The following is a 13175-nucleotide window of genomic DNA, read 5'->3' as shown; positions in this document are numbered from 1 at the left end:
CTGCCTCTCTCTGCGCGCTCCTGACCCGCACAGATAAATAATGTCAGAGAAACAGGAGACAGCGATGATGTGTCGTTATCCCTACATTTAACAACATTTTTTTATTTATTATAAAAGTCAGATATGTGACCCTGTTTCTTAAACTGCAGAAGGGTTCACATCTTTGGCCTTATGTCAAGCTTGTACCAGAAGTCAGGAATGCCTAAATTTAAATCTAAAAATTATTATTTTACATTAAGCAAATGCTGCTTTATGTGTATCCTGCATGGTTTATGTATTTTCTCACGTGGCTGCTCACCTGTCTGCTTAATTACTGTCATGATATTTCTATTTGTAGCTTTGAATTTGTTTGTTTTTAGGGAGCCTTTTATAAAATCTGGCCAGGGACAACAGAGGAAAATTTGCCTTTTGGCTAACTCTGGCATATTTATTGCATTGTTCATTAATATGCAATGTCCCTGTACAATAAAAAATAAATTGCTGAATGGACTCCCAATGTTTAAATAACAAGTTTTATCAGGTCTGAAATTGAGGAACAGTAATGCTGCTGCAAGTGAAACATCTTTAATAATAACTGAATATACACAGCATCTTTACAAACACGACATCTAACATCTTTAACAGAACCATCACAAGACCCAGCAAAAGAAACACGTCATTAAGTCATCGCATGCGTCACTGAATGAATACATCTCTGATTACCCAGCAGCACTTGCGCACCGTCTCCAAGCACAACAACAACAATGAAGGTCTACACTACAGCGTCTTGTTTCAAGCAAACCTACATCAGCATCCAAACACGACGGCTCCAAAGGATTCGCTCTGCTCGTCAGGATCGCTATGGACGACGAGAAGACGGGTGATCACAGTATCGATTTGGATTCTTCCTAATATTGATGAAACGTGTTAGCAACGATGCTGTTACTACTTCTGTCTCTTACTGTAAGTCCCGTAAGATAATATTGTTTATCTTATGCAAATGAGAAACCATCACAAGAACCCAACAACACGAGCTGAGACCAAGAGGACCAGAGCTTTAAGATGTCAGCAACTAGAAGAGAAACAATAAGAAGAAAACAGAAAACAGCGAGACGAGGTGAAAGCCGTTCAAGAGATGAGAGCAATAAAAACAGGTTTAGAATTCATAATAAAAAGTGGATAATCATATTTAATATCGTCAGTAGTGCAAAAATACACTTTGAATGACATCACTCATTCTGAAAAAAGAGCACACACCAGATGAAGTGAAGTAAAAAGGTGCAGAGTTGAGAAGAAGAAAATGAAGGAGTCGTTTTGCTCTGAGGCTGATCCTCGGTGAATGTTTGCAAAGTGCATACGTGTGTTTTATGAATAAATGTCGCTGAATGAGGCCAAACGGTGCTCGGCTTTAAACAGCAAACATTTCTCTTTCCCACAGAGCCTCTCTCTGAAAATACTTCATCCCGGCTCACAGCGACTCCTAAAACAACAAATACGTATCCGAGGAGACTTCCTACCCTTCACTGCATGTAAAAAAAAAAAAAAGACCTAAAGATAGTTTACATCACACAAGGTCAAGAGTAAGCTTCAGAGTTCAAAAACATTACGATTTGTCATTGGGATATATTTTTTTTTTAAAAGGGGGGGGGGGGGGGGGTAGGGGTTTTGGGGCAAAGAGATAGATCTCTAACTAACACACTGTGTGCCACTGTTTCCGTGGCAACGCACGCAGAGGCGGAGCTGTAGAGCAGGGAGAGACTGTGATGAAGGGATGAGAATAAAATGAATGGATCAAGAGGAAACAAACACACACCTGCTCGTGCTCACACTGACACACACGAGGATCATAAAGGAACAAATAAAAGATCTGTCACATCAGTCACGTATCTCGCAGATGTGATGAGAGCAGGAATATACTGCAGAGCTGACTCTGGGAGAAATGCACCAATGAAGCTGCACTGTCCCGTATACCTGTGCAAACGTCAATGAACATCTACTCTAATCTAAACAAAAAATGGAAAACGTTCCCTTTAGGAGGAACACAGAAAGAAACAAACTAAAGTCGTTTTTACATATGCACTGTCTCCTGAGGTAATGTTGTAAAAAAAAACAACATGGAAGAAGCAACAGAGTCCGCTACACGAAGCTATAATGAGAATATTTGCCTTTCTATCAATGCTTCTCGTTGTCCACTGGAAATAACAACATACTGAAGAACAGGAAACATGCAGCAGGTTAATTATGTGCACAGAGATCGGATAGGGGTCGCATGCAGACACTCATACCCTGCAGCATTCACAGCATACAAACGTCACTCCCCATCCTACTGGCTCAAGGTGAATTCTCCGGAGAATATCCTGCTGAGTTCTCATTCTCTTATCAGCTCACTTGGACTTGCTGCGTAAAAAATACTCGGGGTCTGAACGGAGAAACTCCGGGTGAAATCAGAGTGAAAAATGTAGCCGTTCGCGTTCACAAATTCACAAATTCAGCTCGTCCGGCAAATATCTGGAGTTTTTCAGGAGATTTCTGCAAGTGTGAAAGTCCTATGTAACAACAATTTGTGAGGCCGTCCTCGACAAAAGTGACTGCAGATTAAATGTGCAACTAAAGCCTCGTTTCCATCAAGCGGTTCAGTTTGGTTCAGTAAAGCCAGAGCTTGCTTGCGTTTCCACCGCCAACCGTACCCTTAACACATCACTAAATCACAGCAGCTTGACACAGAGGAGCCAATTAATTCAACAAAGAAGAAGAACGCGACAGTAAACAAAGATCTAGGAAGGTCTGCATCTCCGGGGTCGTCCATGGGGCGATGCTACGCGCTCACATTAGTTGCAAAAAACAAAAACAGGCCTGAAATGACTCTCTCTAAATCCACTGAAAGTATTTGATTAGATGATAATCGAGAATCTGGAGAGTGTCGTGTCCCATCATCTTTCTGGGGTCTGATGCAACAAGCACTGACCAGTGAAGCCCACCTCCTCGTCCCTTTAAACTAAAGCCCACCTACACTTTAATCTACAGCGTTTGCAATGAGGAAGATAAAATGTGTTTTTGGCGCCACGTTAAAGAAAGAGAAAGAGAAGGTTTGGGAAGAATTTCTGATGAAAAATAAATTATTAATTTTGGACAGAATTAGTCACTGGAGCATAACAAGGGTGTGTGTGTGTGTGTGTGTGTGTGTGTGTGTGTGTGTGTGTGTGTGTGTGTGTGTGTGTGTGTGTGTGTGTGTGTGTGTGTGTGTGTGTGTGTGTGTGTGTGTGTGTGTGTGTGTGTGTGTGTGTGTGTGTGTGTGTGTGTTCAGCTGAGCCAGCAGCAGCCTTACCAGTCATCACGCCTGGCTGATGGCTGTTAATGCTGCGGATTAACACCTAACTCACCAACTCTACACACACATTCAAGCACGCACACACACACACCACACACACACACACACGCACACACACACACACACATGTACAAGCACACACATCCTATACCCCTGTTTTCTTTAGATAGGATAAGACCTGAAAAAACGTAGCTGGAAGCTACAAATTTAAATTCAATATAACGTATTATTGCAGAAAAAAACACATAAAGGAAATACGTCTCACACACACAGACACAGACACACACACACACACACACACACACACACACACACACACACACACACACACGGCCACTTGCATACCACTCCTCAGTCCAGCCTCTTGTCTCATTAAACAGAACTTGGCCTCAGAGCAGCAGGACGCACAGAGCTCAGCTTCCCATGCTTACTGAGCAAATGTGTGCCTGTAATGTATGTGTGTGTGTGTGTGTGAGAGAGTGTGTGTGTGTGTGTGTGTGTGTGAGCGTGTGTGTGTGACTGTGAGTGTGTGATTGTGCAACAGAGCATGTCTTGTGTTGTTGACCTCTGGGACAAAGCGCACTGTGACATCAGGAAATGTCCTTAGAGAGCTGCCAGAGAGGGATGGAGGGAAGCAGAGGGAATGATGGGAGGCGGGATCTGATGGGACAAACGTGTCGGGGAGTGAGAGAGAGAAGAGTGATGAGGGTAGAGGAAGCACTGAGGGGATGGAGGAGAGAGAGGAGCGCTCTATGGTGGAAGGAGTGTGAGAGCGGGAGAGAGAGAGAGAGAGAGAGAGAGGGGGGGGGGCTTTAGGGAGGGAAATCGAAGCAGTCTGTGGCTGAGGCTTAATTAAAGACAATAATGTTGTTTGTAGGCCTCCACCACATTAGGCCCCTCAGCCAGCCAATTTACAGAGGGACGAGAGAGGGTGGGAAAGAGAGGGAGAGAGAGAGAGAGAGAGGAGATACAAACAACATCAAACATAAAACTTCACAAATACTAATAAATAAGTTCACATCAATAACTTAATGTCTTCACAGTGATGCCAAGATGGATTCCAGATTCAATTTGACACACACACAGGCTGAAATACACACACATGCACAAACAGGATGGACTAAAAGGAGAGTGAGGGGGCTGAACACAGGGAGCGCTCCTGAGCTGGTTGGCTGGGTGGGGGGGGGGGGGGGGGGGGGTTGTTCCGTGCCTTGCTCAAGAGGCCCCTCAGCAGTGCTCAGTAAGTGAACTGGCCACTCTCCAGCTACCAAACCAACTTCCAGAATTTGTCCGCACCAGGACTTGAACTGACGACCCTCCGTGCTTTGACATGTGCAGAGGCAAACATAACAACAAAACAACCCACAAATGAGACACCCAGCCAACAACAACAACAACAACAACAACAACAACAACAACAACAACAACAACAGAACCATCAGCAGCAGTTTAGTAAGGTTTTAGGGTTCAGCAAAGCTAAACTTCAGTTTATAACAACTTGTCGATAAATAATCCAATCAGTTTTTAAAGGTTGAGTTATTACCTCAAATATTTCCAACAGTTATCAAAGACAAAGAAATCCTTCATTATATTCTTGTAACGGGACGTGTCTTGTTGTGGCGGGCGTCATGACCGACACGACATGTTTTTTCGTTGCCGTGGAAACACCGGATGTTACGTCAAAAACCGCTGCATAAGGAAGCGTGAGCTGCTACTGAACGCTGCCGTCCTGTTGCTGTATGAGCTGCTGTGATAAAAACGTCATGTTAATTATACTCTGATACGTTAGCTCGTCTGTAAACATATTCTCTTCCTCAGGTCGGAGAGAATCACTCCCATGATTCTCAGACCAAGACGTTTTTTTCTGGTGAGTTTTCAGCAGTAAAATGATCACCTTTGAGATTTAGAACAACGATTCCACAAATCCTCCTTCACTATGTTGTTGCTTTAAATCATCATTACATTATTTAATGACATTTTATTCTGAAATCTGTTGGTCATGAATCAATCAATTCAATAACAAAATACTAAAGAACTGTTTCATGAGAATATGAACCTGACTAAATTCTCTCATAAAGAAGATGACAGGTGTGGTTACGTCTTTTCAACGGGATCTTAGAAAGAGATCAACTTAAAGAAAGGTGGATACTTGTGACACCAGGTCGGGGGGGGTGAGTAAGGTCAGTCGCTGGCTAACCCAGTCCTGAATGGTATAAAACCCCCGGGTTAACCGTTCTGGTTGCACGATCACACGGTCAGATCAAAAAGTATCTCCAGCTGAACGTGAACGCATGCTACAGCTGTGAAACGCAATTAAGCCTTCCTCGCTCACATTTTCTCCTCTCCTCTTGGCAACAACATGGCTATTTTTTCTCTGCCACCACTTCCATCTCATTTTCACACTCTCTCTCTCTCTCTCTCTTTCTCTCTTTCTCTGCCCTTGTTGCCTGGCAACCCTGCTGGTAAATGTGATCCCTCTCGTCTGTGATTGGCTGAAGAGGAGGCAGAGCCATGTCAGAGTCAGAGCAGGAAAAAGGGGGAGACACACACAAATGCAGCACACAGGAAAAAATATCTACATACAAATGTTTTTTTTTGCACGACTGAAATTAAACCCCTGATTTATTCTCGTGTGAACCTTTTTAGCGTGCTCTTTTCAGGGCAACAGAGCGTGTCATCTCAACAGGCCGAACCATGCATGGTGTGTGGTCACGATTGCTTGGCATGCTCTGTGCAGGGTCTCCATGTTTACACACACACAAGCCTGTGGGCTAATATGCATGCATGTTAGGATTGCATGTGTAGGGATGACTGTGTGTGTTTGTGGGAGTATTGGTTCTAACAAGCAGGAAATTCCTGCAGGGGAGGTGCCACGCTGCACGCTGAATAAGGGAAACCACTCGTGCTGAGTTGCATGTGTTTGTGTGTGTGTGTTTGTATGCACAGTGTGTGTGTTTGTGTGTGTGTGTAGCTGTATTAACTTAAGTGGCCTCACATGTAAGTGTTACCTCTCTTCCTCTCACACAGGGAGTCATCAATGCAGCCAGCATGTGGTGCTCTTCCAGGCAGCCGTCTAGTTAATGAGGGAGTGCTGGATACTTTCTACTTCACCAAATGAACACAGTAACATACAACCACACACACACACACACACACACACACACACACACACACACACACACACACACAAACACACACACAAGCAGTGTTTTGATTGCCTTTTCTTGCTCCCCGTTTGGAGACAGTATACATGTGGCCACATTTTTGCTTCCACAATTAGTCAGTTTTGACACGTGAACACGACGTGCTGCGAGTCTGAATAAAACAAAATGAATTGTCTTACAAGGAGAACATGTTCAGATGTGCTGTAGTTATACTGGAGGGTTTGTGACAGTGAGACAGATAGTCTGCAACCCTTCATACTTCCACTTTTCTGTTGCTGGATGCAAAACGAGAACTTCCCTCTTTCTTATTTTCTGAGACGTTTCTACAAGAAAGTCTGCTGGATATCACATAAGTGCGTCTCTTCATGCAGAGTCTGCCTGTCACATAGCTGTGTGTTGGAGGGATGATGGAGATTGACGAGGCTTTTAAACGAGTGTATCCCTGTTTTAAGCAGCCACTCGCCCTGGTTCTGCCGAAGATCCCCCCCACACGGCCGTTTTGGACGCCCCTCGGTTTGTCAGATATGAGAGCAGTTATCAGGTCAACAGGTGTTGCAGCGATGGAAGCGGGCAAGAGAAGTGGTTCAGATAGAAGTGATTGTACCCGACCTAAAAAGCCTCTGCATGTTTCTAATAAGCTCCACGAGCAGAAACGTGCTCAAACTAGGATCAATATTGGAGATGCTTTTTGAAAAATGGAGAGAGGTTAGAACACAGAAAGGTTTACAGACCCATGCAGAGCTGGATAAACACTGAAGCTTCAGAGTCCACCACATGGTGACCTGTGTGAGCATCAACTGAGGAGGGGGGGGGACAGCGCTCTACAATGTTTAGAATTTGGACTGCACTACCCATTTTAACCACTAGGTGTCAGAGTTACATACTGCTCCTTTAAAGAGTTTGAATTTAAATAAAAACAAATCCTAAACGTCTCTGTGCTAAAAGTTAAGCATACAAATAATTGGTATAAAGAGCAAGTAGTTAACTGAAAGTATTTCAAATGATAAAATCAGTTTCTTACTTCCTGCAAAAAGTAGTCAGACCATGATGTCGTTATACTGAAATAAAATAAGTATCCATCAACTTTGCTGATGTTTGTGTCCACAGGAACATCCCTGTTCTGTACTGCTGCTGAACACTTCCTCTCACTTTAACACAACCGTCCTCTCTGTGTCCTCTCTGCTTATTAGACTCTCACAAACATTAACCTCTCTGTCTCTCTCCATGGTCTTCAACAATCCTCAGCTGTTGCTCCGCATCATTTAAAGACTTTAACTGTAATTCCCTCACAGTTTCACCACAGTGCCTCCAAACTGAAGTTCTCTTTCTACAGCGAATCAATGTGCTCTTCTTCTTTTGTGTGCAGAGTTTTATAAATGTGAAGCCTGTAGCAGAGTTTAACACCAACAAACCTCAAATTAGAAACTCCCACCTCGTGAGATGTCCGTGAAGGCCTGCGAGCGCGCTCAGGATCACCGGGAGCCTTTCTCTCACACCACAGCGGTACTTTTAGTGGTTAGTGTTTCTCAAAATCAAGACCACATTTCTCATAAACTTCACGGCTTCCTGCCCCCTCGCTGACTTCCTCAGAAGAAGAGTTTAAAATAACTTTTCCAGTTTCTTTTTCTCCACTTGCCTCCACATGACCTTTAACCCTCTGTACACTTCCTGTTTGGTAGAAAATAATCCCTCTGGTTCTTTTAATGTACAGCTTGAATGTATCGTCCATGACCGAGTGCATGGTGGGCAGAAAGAAAGCACACAGTGAGCCATCGAGGAACGATCAAGTCTGCAGCAATGAGGACGCATCTCTACCCACATTGATGCTTTTACACCAGAAAAAGAATTATGTCCTTAAACTTTTCAAATGTGATAACAGACTACATGGCCTTGCCCAGGACTACACCTCAGAGATGTTTGTAGTTTATGAACCAGGACGGCCCCTCGGATCCTCCTGCTCTTCTCCTTTTCAACAGAGTCAAACAAAAACTTTACGCAGTCGCTGCTTTAGCTGCTTTTTCTTTCTTTAGTATTTTATTTGTACACATTTGCGCCCCGTCATTTTAAAGCATATTTAAGCCTCTCTTAACCAGTGGATTAAAACCCATGTTGTCTCTTTTCCCAAAGAGTTTGTGACTTCTGTTTTCCGATCTTTTGAAACACCTTCATCCTCCTTGGATTTACAGAACATGAACTGAACTGAGCAGAAAGCTGCTTCGTTTATTTAAAGACATCCACGTTTTTTTCCCTCCTGAAATGTCATTCCTTTGACCTCAGGGTAGCTGCATTTGAAATTTTGTTTCTTCCTTTGAATACAATAGATATCAGTTTTCATTGTGGGAGCGAGTTTATAAAAAAGGGTAAATTATGACGTAATAATCATAGAAAACCTAAATGGGTTTCACCAGAACAGAAACAGAAGACGCCTCGAGACTGAAGCTTCAACTTTCTGTTTCATTGAGGCAACATGTAAGGAATAAAGTAAAGGTGAATACTCGCTGTTTTCCACTTGTTCTTGTTGTTTGAGTAAAATGTGAACATGCTCTGAATACATCTCTTAAATTAAATTAATGCAAATCCTCACTTTAAATGCAGCTGAACCTGCGTCAGAATATATACACGCGGTTATCTCGCTACTTTACAAAGTCGTACGAGTCGTAAAGATGAAGTGCTGTGCAAATGTAGGAGCAAGCGTACATGCGTGTGTGTGTATGTGTGTGTGTGTGTGTGTGTGTGTGTGTGTGTGTGTTGCAGTGTGAATATTAAAAAGATTTATGATATTCATTATGATACCTTGTAATAAGATGCAGGCAGGCAGTCTGGCAATAAAACTGAGAGACATTCTGTACCATCAGATCATCATACACACACACACACACACACACACACACACACACACACACACACACACACACAAACACACACACACAGAAGCTCACAGTGGCACTTTACTGCTTTTCCGTGTGCCAACTGTGCATAGTTGGAGTCCTGGGAATGACCCCGGCTTTACTGCTGCTGCTGCAGAGAGAGAGAGAGAGAGTGTGTGTGTGTGTGTGTGTGTGTGTGTGTGTGTGTGTGTGTGTGTGTGTGTGTGTGTGTGTGTGTGTGTGTGTGTGTGTGTGTGTGTGTGTGTGTGTGTGTGTGTGTGTGTGTGTGTGTGTGTGTGTGCAGAATGCAAAGAGAGCGAGACGGAGTCAGACAGACACAGCCACATCATCACAACATTAGTACCACCGGGGGAATAAAGAAATCAGAGTCTGTAAGTGAAACGGTAAAAATAGAAAGTGGTACAATATTGTTTTCTTCATAAACCCGTCAGAGGATTTGAAGAGTTCCTATTTTCCAACAGCAATGCTTGCAAACAAGAGACACAGCTTAAAGGGATAGTTCGGATTTTCAGAAGTACTTTGTGAGGTATTACACAGATGATGCCGGTCAGCGCGGCCTCCTTCATTGAGCTCCAGTCAGACTGTCGACATGGAAGCTAGGCTACACGTCATAGCAGACTGGGCCTTTTGTTCCATGTCGTTTAGCTAATTTTTTCTCCAATAAAATTCAATGATTGGACCTGATTCAAACGGGCAAAGTAGCGGCAAAGAAGAGAACATTTAATCACAATGAGGTGGAATATAGGGGTGAGAAAACTAACATAAGAGACCAATCAGACATCTGTGCAAAATTCCCAAAATGTTACAAAAAGCTTGAATGTCTCTGAGTTTTTTATGTATCAGGCAGAATTAATAACATTATCTGAACTGACAGACAAACAGCGTCTGTTGTCTCACTCCCCACTCCAAAAAAAACAAGAGCTCAGTGAACCTGGCAGCTCAAAGCTACAGATGGAGCAGCGACTGAAGTTGGACTCTCTCTCTCTCTCTTTTAATTTGCTTTTTTAACAGCTTTCAGCTTTTTAAAAAAAAAGTTTCACACTTTTTCAATCCAAGAGGAAACGGGCGAGAAATCAGTCATATTACTGAGGGCAGAATGTTTGTCTAGACGGGACATCTGCGCCTGAGTGTGTTTATAAGCGTGAGTCTCCTCTTTGACACGGGAGCAGCGATAAAGAGGAGTTATCAAACAGCTCGGTGGTTATTAAAAGTGTAAAACACACACCACACAGGAAGGGAGACCGTTTGTGCCACGTTCTAAAAAGTGCACACCATCACTTCCACGTTTCCTCCTGCTGGATCTCACCTCCTTGTTAAATCACTCCCACACACACACACACACACACACACACACACACACACACACACACACACACACACACACACACACACACACACACACACACACACACACACAAGCAAAACTGTTTCTGTCACTGCGCTGCCTCTGTTAACCTCTGTCAGCTGAACTGAATGTCTATACATTAGAGATCCAGCAGAGAACAAGGCCTGGACACGCTCCAGCAATCCTGCTTTATCGTAAAAACTTTTAATAATCCAACAATTATAATAACTCATAATTACAAAGCACATGACTGTGGATAATCTACATCTTATGCTTCTTATTGCCTACGTGTTCTGTAACTCAGGGCTAATTCTTCTGTGAAATTTGAAGTAGTTCATAATTCCGAACGTGTGCAGAAAATGTTCTTTTATTCCTCCGGTTCATTTCCTCATCTGACCTCCTGGAAAATGTTTAGAAAGGAAGGAAAGGTATGTAAGTTTTAAGAAGACAGGCTGTCCTACAGGAGCAGCTCAGCTCGGGGCAGCCAGACTGATTTAAGGGGTGAACCTCTGTTAAAGTCTTTATATGTGATTTTTCACACTTAAATGTAGAAATCAAGTATATCCTCTGAAAATAACTCTGTGAGTCATGACTGTCTACAATGGGTGTAACACCCGAGTCCCACTGTCTGTGATGTTTTCAGAGTTTTCAGAGTCCTATCTTCAGTTTGTTTACATCGCCCGGACGGCCAGCGGACTCCTCCCCTCATGTATAAAAGTTGTTTAATTGAGGGACTACTGGATCAAACAATTCACTAATAGAATAGATTTCTAAGTTATCGACATGATAATATCAGACAAATTCATATATCTGTCAGACTCTGTGTTGCACTTTATGTGCATACTGAATATTCTGACTACATTTTTGTCAAAACTGCAGCTCTCAGCTGATCTATTTTTTTAAATCTATATTGTGGTATCTATCTATTTGATGCACATTTTTTACATTCAAATCGTGTACTGTGTTCACTTTCTGTTTGCAGTCTTTGCTCTTTGCTGCTGTAACACTGTAAATGCCCCGTTGTTGGATAAATAAATGATTATCTTATCTTATCTTATCTCTATAAATGACTAACGATGATTTATGGCCATGCGTTGCCTTCAGACAGTTTAAAAAATGTCCACCACAATTCCAGAAATTTTGCAACGTCTAATCATCAGACAGACTTTTTTGTGTTTTCATTAAAAACCCAGCTGATGAATATTCTTCAGTGCGTATAAAATGTGGTTGTCACGCTCAATAGAAACACGTAATAAACGGAGAGTCAGTACAAAAGCAGAGCGCAGGATCATCAGTACCCTTTGGGCTCGCCTCACACACACACACACACATTGATATAGCAAAAGGCAGGAAGACAGAGAGCATCATTATTGGTGCCGTCTTCTGCCTCCATCCATTTAAACGGATCTATTAGAGAACATCACAGACGGAGAAAGAGCAGAGCACTGTGCAGCAATGTGACAAATAGACTTGAGCAGGAATGACTCATCAGTACAGAAAGTACAAAGAGCACTCTGATGCACACGCTGCATCTTCGTGCAAACTTCATTTAAGTTTTATTTTGGGTCCCTGTGTGTGTGTGTGTGTGTGTGTGTGTGTGTGTGTGTGTGCGTGTGTGTGTGTGTGTGTGTGTGTGTGTGGCAGGGGGTATCGGCGTGTGTAATGAGCTGACAGAGCTCGGTGATTTCCTGTCTGGGCCTGTAAAAGCAGCACGAGCCTCTTCCTGTATCCTCCTCTGTAAGATCCCACCTGGGGCCCAAAAACAGACAAACACACACACACACACACACACACACACACACACACACATCAGCATCACACACACACTTGTCTGGCAGCTGCATCCAATAATTCACAGCAGGAGGAGAAATTCCCTGTTTCACACTCTCGATGGTGCCACAAGTGTTCAGATTGTCTTCAGTGGGCGAGCAGCGTTTGTCTGACCCGCTCTGCTCTCGGCCCACACACACATTAGAGCCAGAGCCCAGCTCTCAGCGTCACACACTGAATATCTGCAGCCTGTTCTCACTACCAGAAAGTCAAACATAAGAATTTTCAGTGGACTTTTGCGCAAAAAAAACCCAAAGATGCTTAAGGTTCATCTTTAGAATTATTTCTGGCTCCTCTATCCCGGCGAGTTCAAGTGACTCAGCATTAAAAGTCTGCAGGAGGAAGGATTGCCTAACGCTCGATCACCTGAAGTTTGGGTTTGATGTGAAGTGTGTAACGCTTTGGGTCAGTGAGTTAGCAAAATGTGAACAATCACCCTCTGGGTGAGCGTGATCTAAAAACTCTTACTAACATTCAAATAATCAGTGAGTATGTTCGTCTTCTTCTCTCTAGTTCTTGACTAAAACAGCTTTTATACACAAGGGGAGGAGCCGGCCGTCCCGTCCATGTAAACACGGCTCTGACAACAACACAGCCAGCGGGACTCGAGCTTCTCCCTCATTGTAGACAGTCATGACTCA

General features: G+C 43.2%; 1 protein-coding gene across 3 annotated transcripts in view; it reads right to left on the bottom strand.

Moving 5' to 3' along the window:
• Window positions 1–13175, bottom strand: part of mtss1lb (MTSS I-BAR domain containing 2b) — an 86713-nt gene that overhangs the window by 46030 nt on the left and 27508 nt on the right. The gene's annotated exons all lie outside the window — the stretch shown is intronic.

Source organism: Labrus mixtus, chromosome 1 (assembly GCF_963584025.1).
Source record: "Labrus mixtus chromosome 1, fLabMix1.1, whole genome shotgun sequence".
Taxonomy (NCBI): domain Eukaryota; kingdom Metazoa; phylum Chordata; class Actinopteri; order Labriformes; family Labridae; genus Labrus; species Labrus mixtus.
Note: the sequence above shows the minus strand (reverse complement) of the source record. Positions and strands in the feature narration are given on the sequence as shown.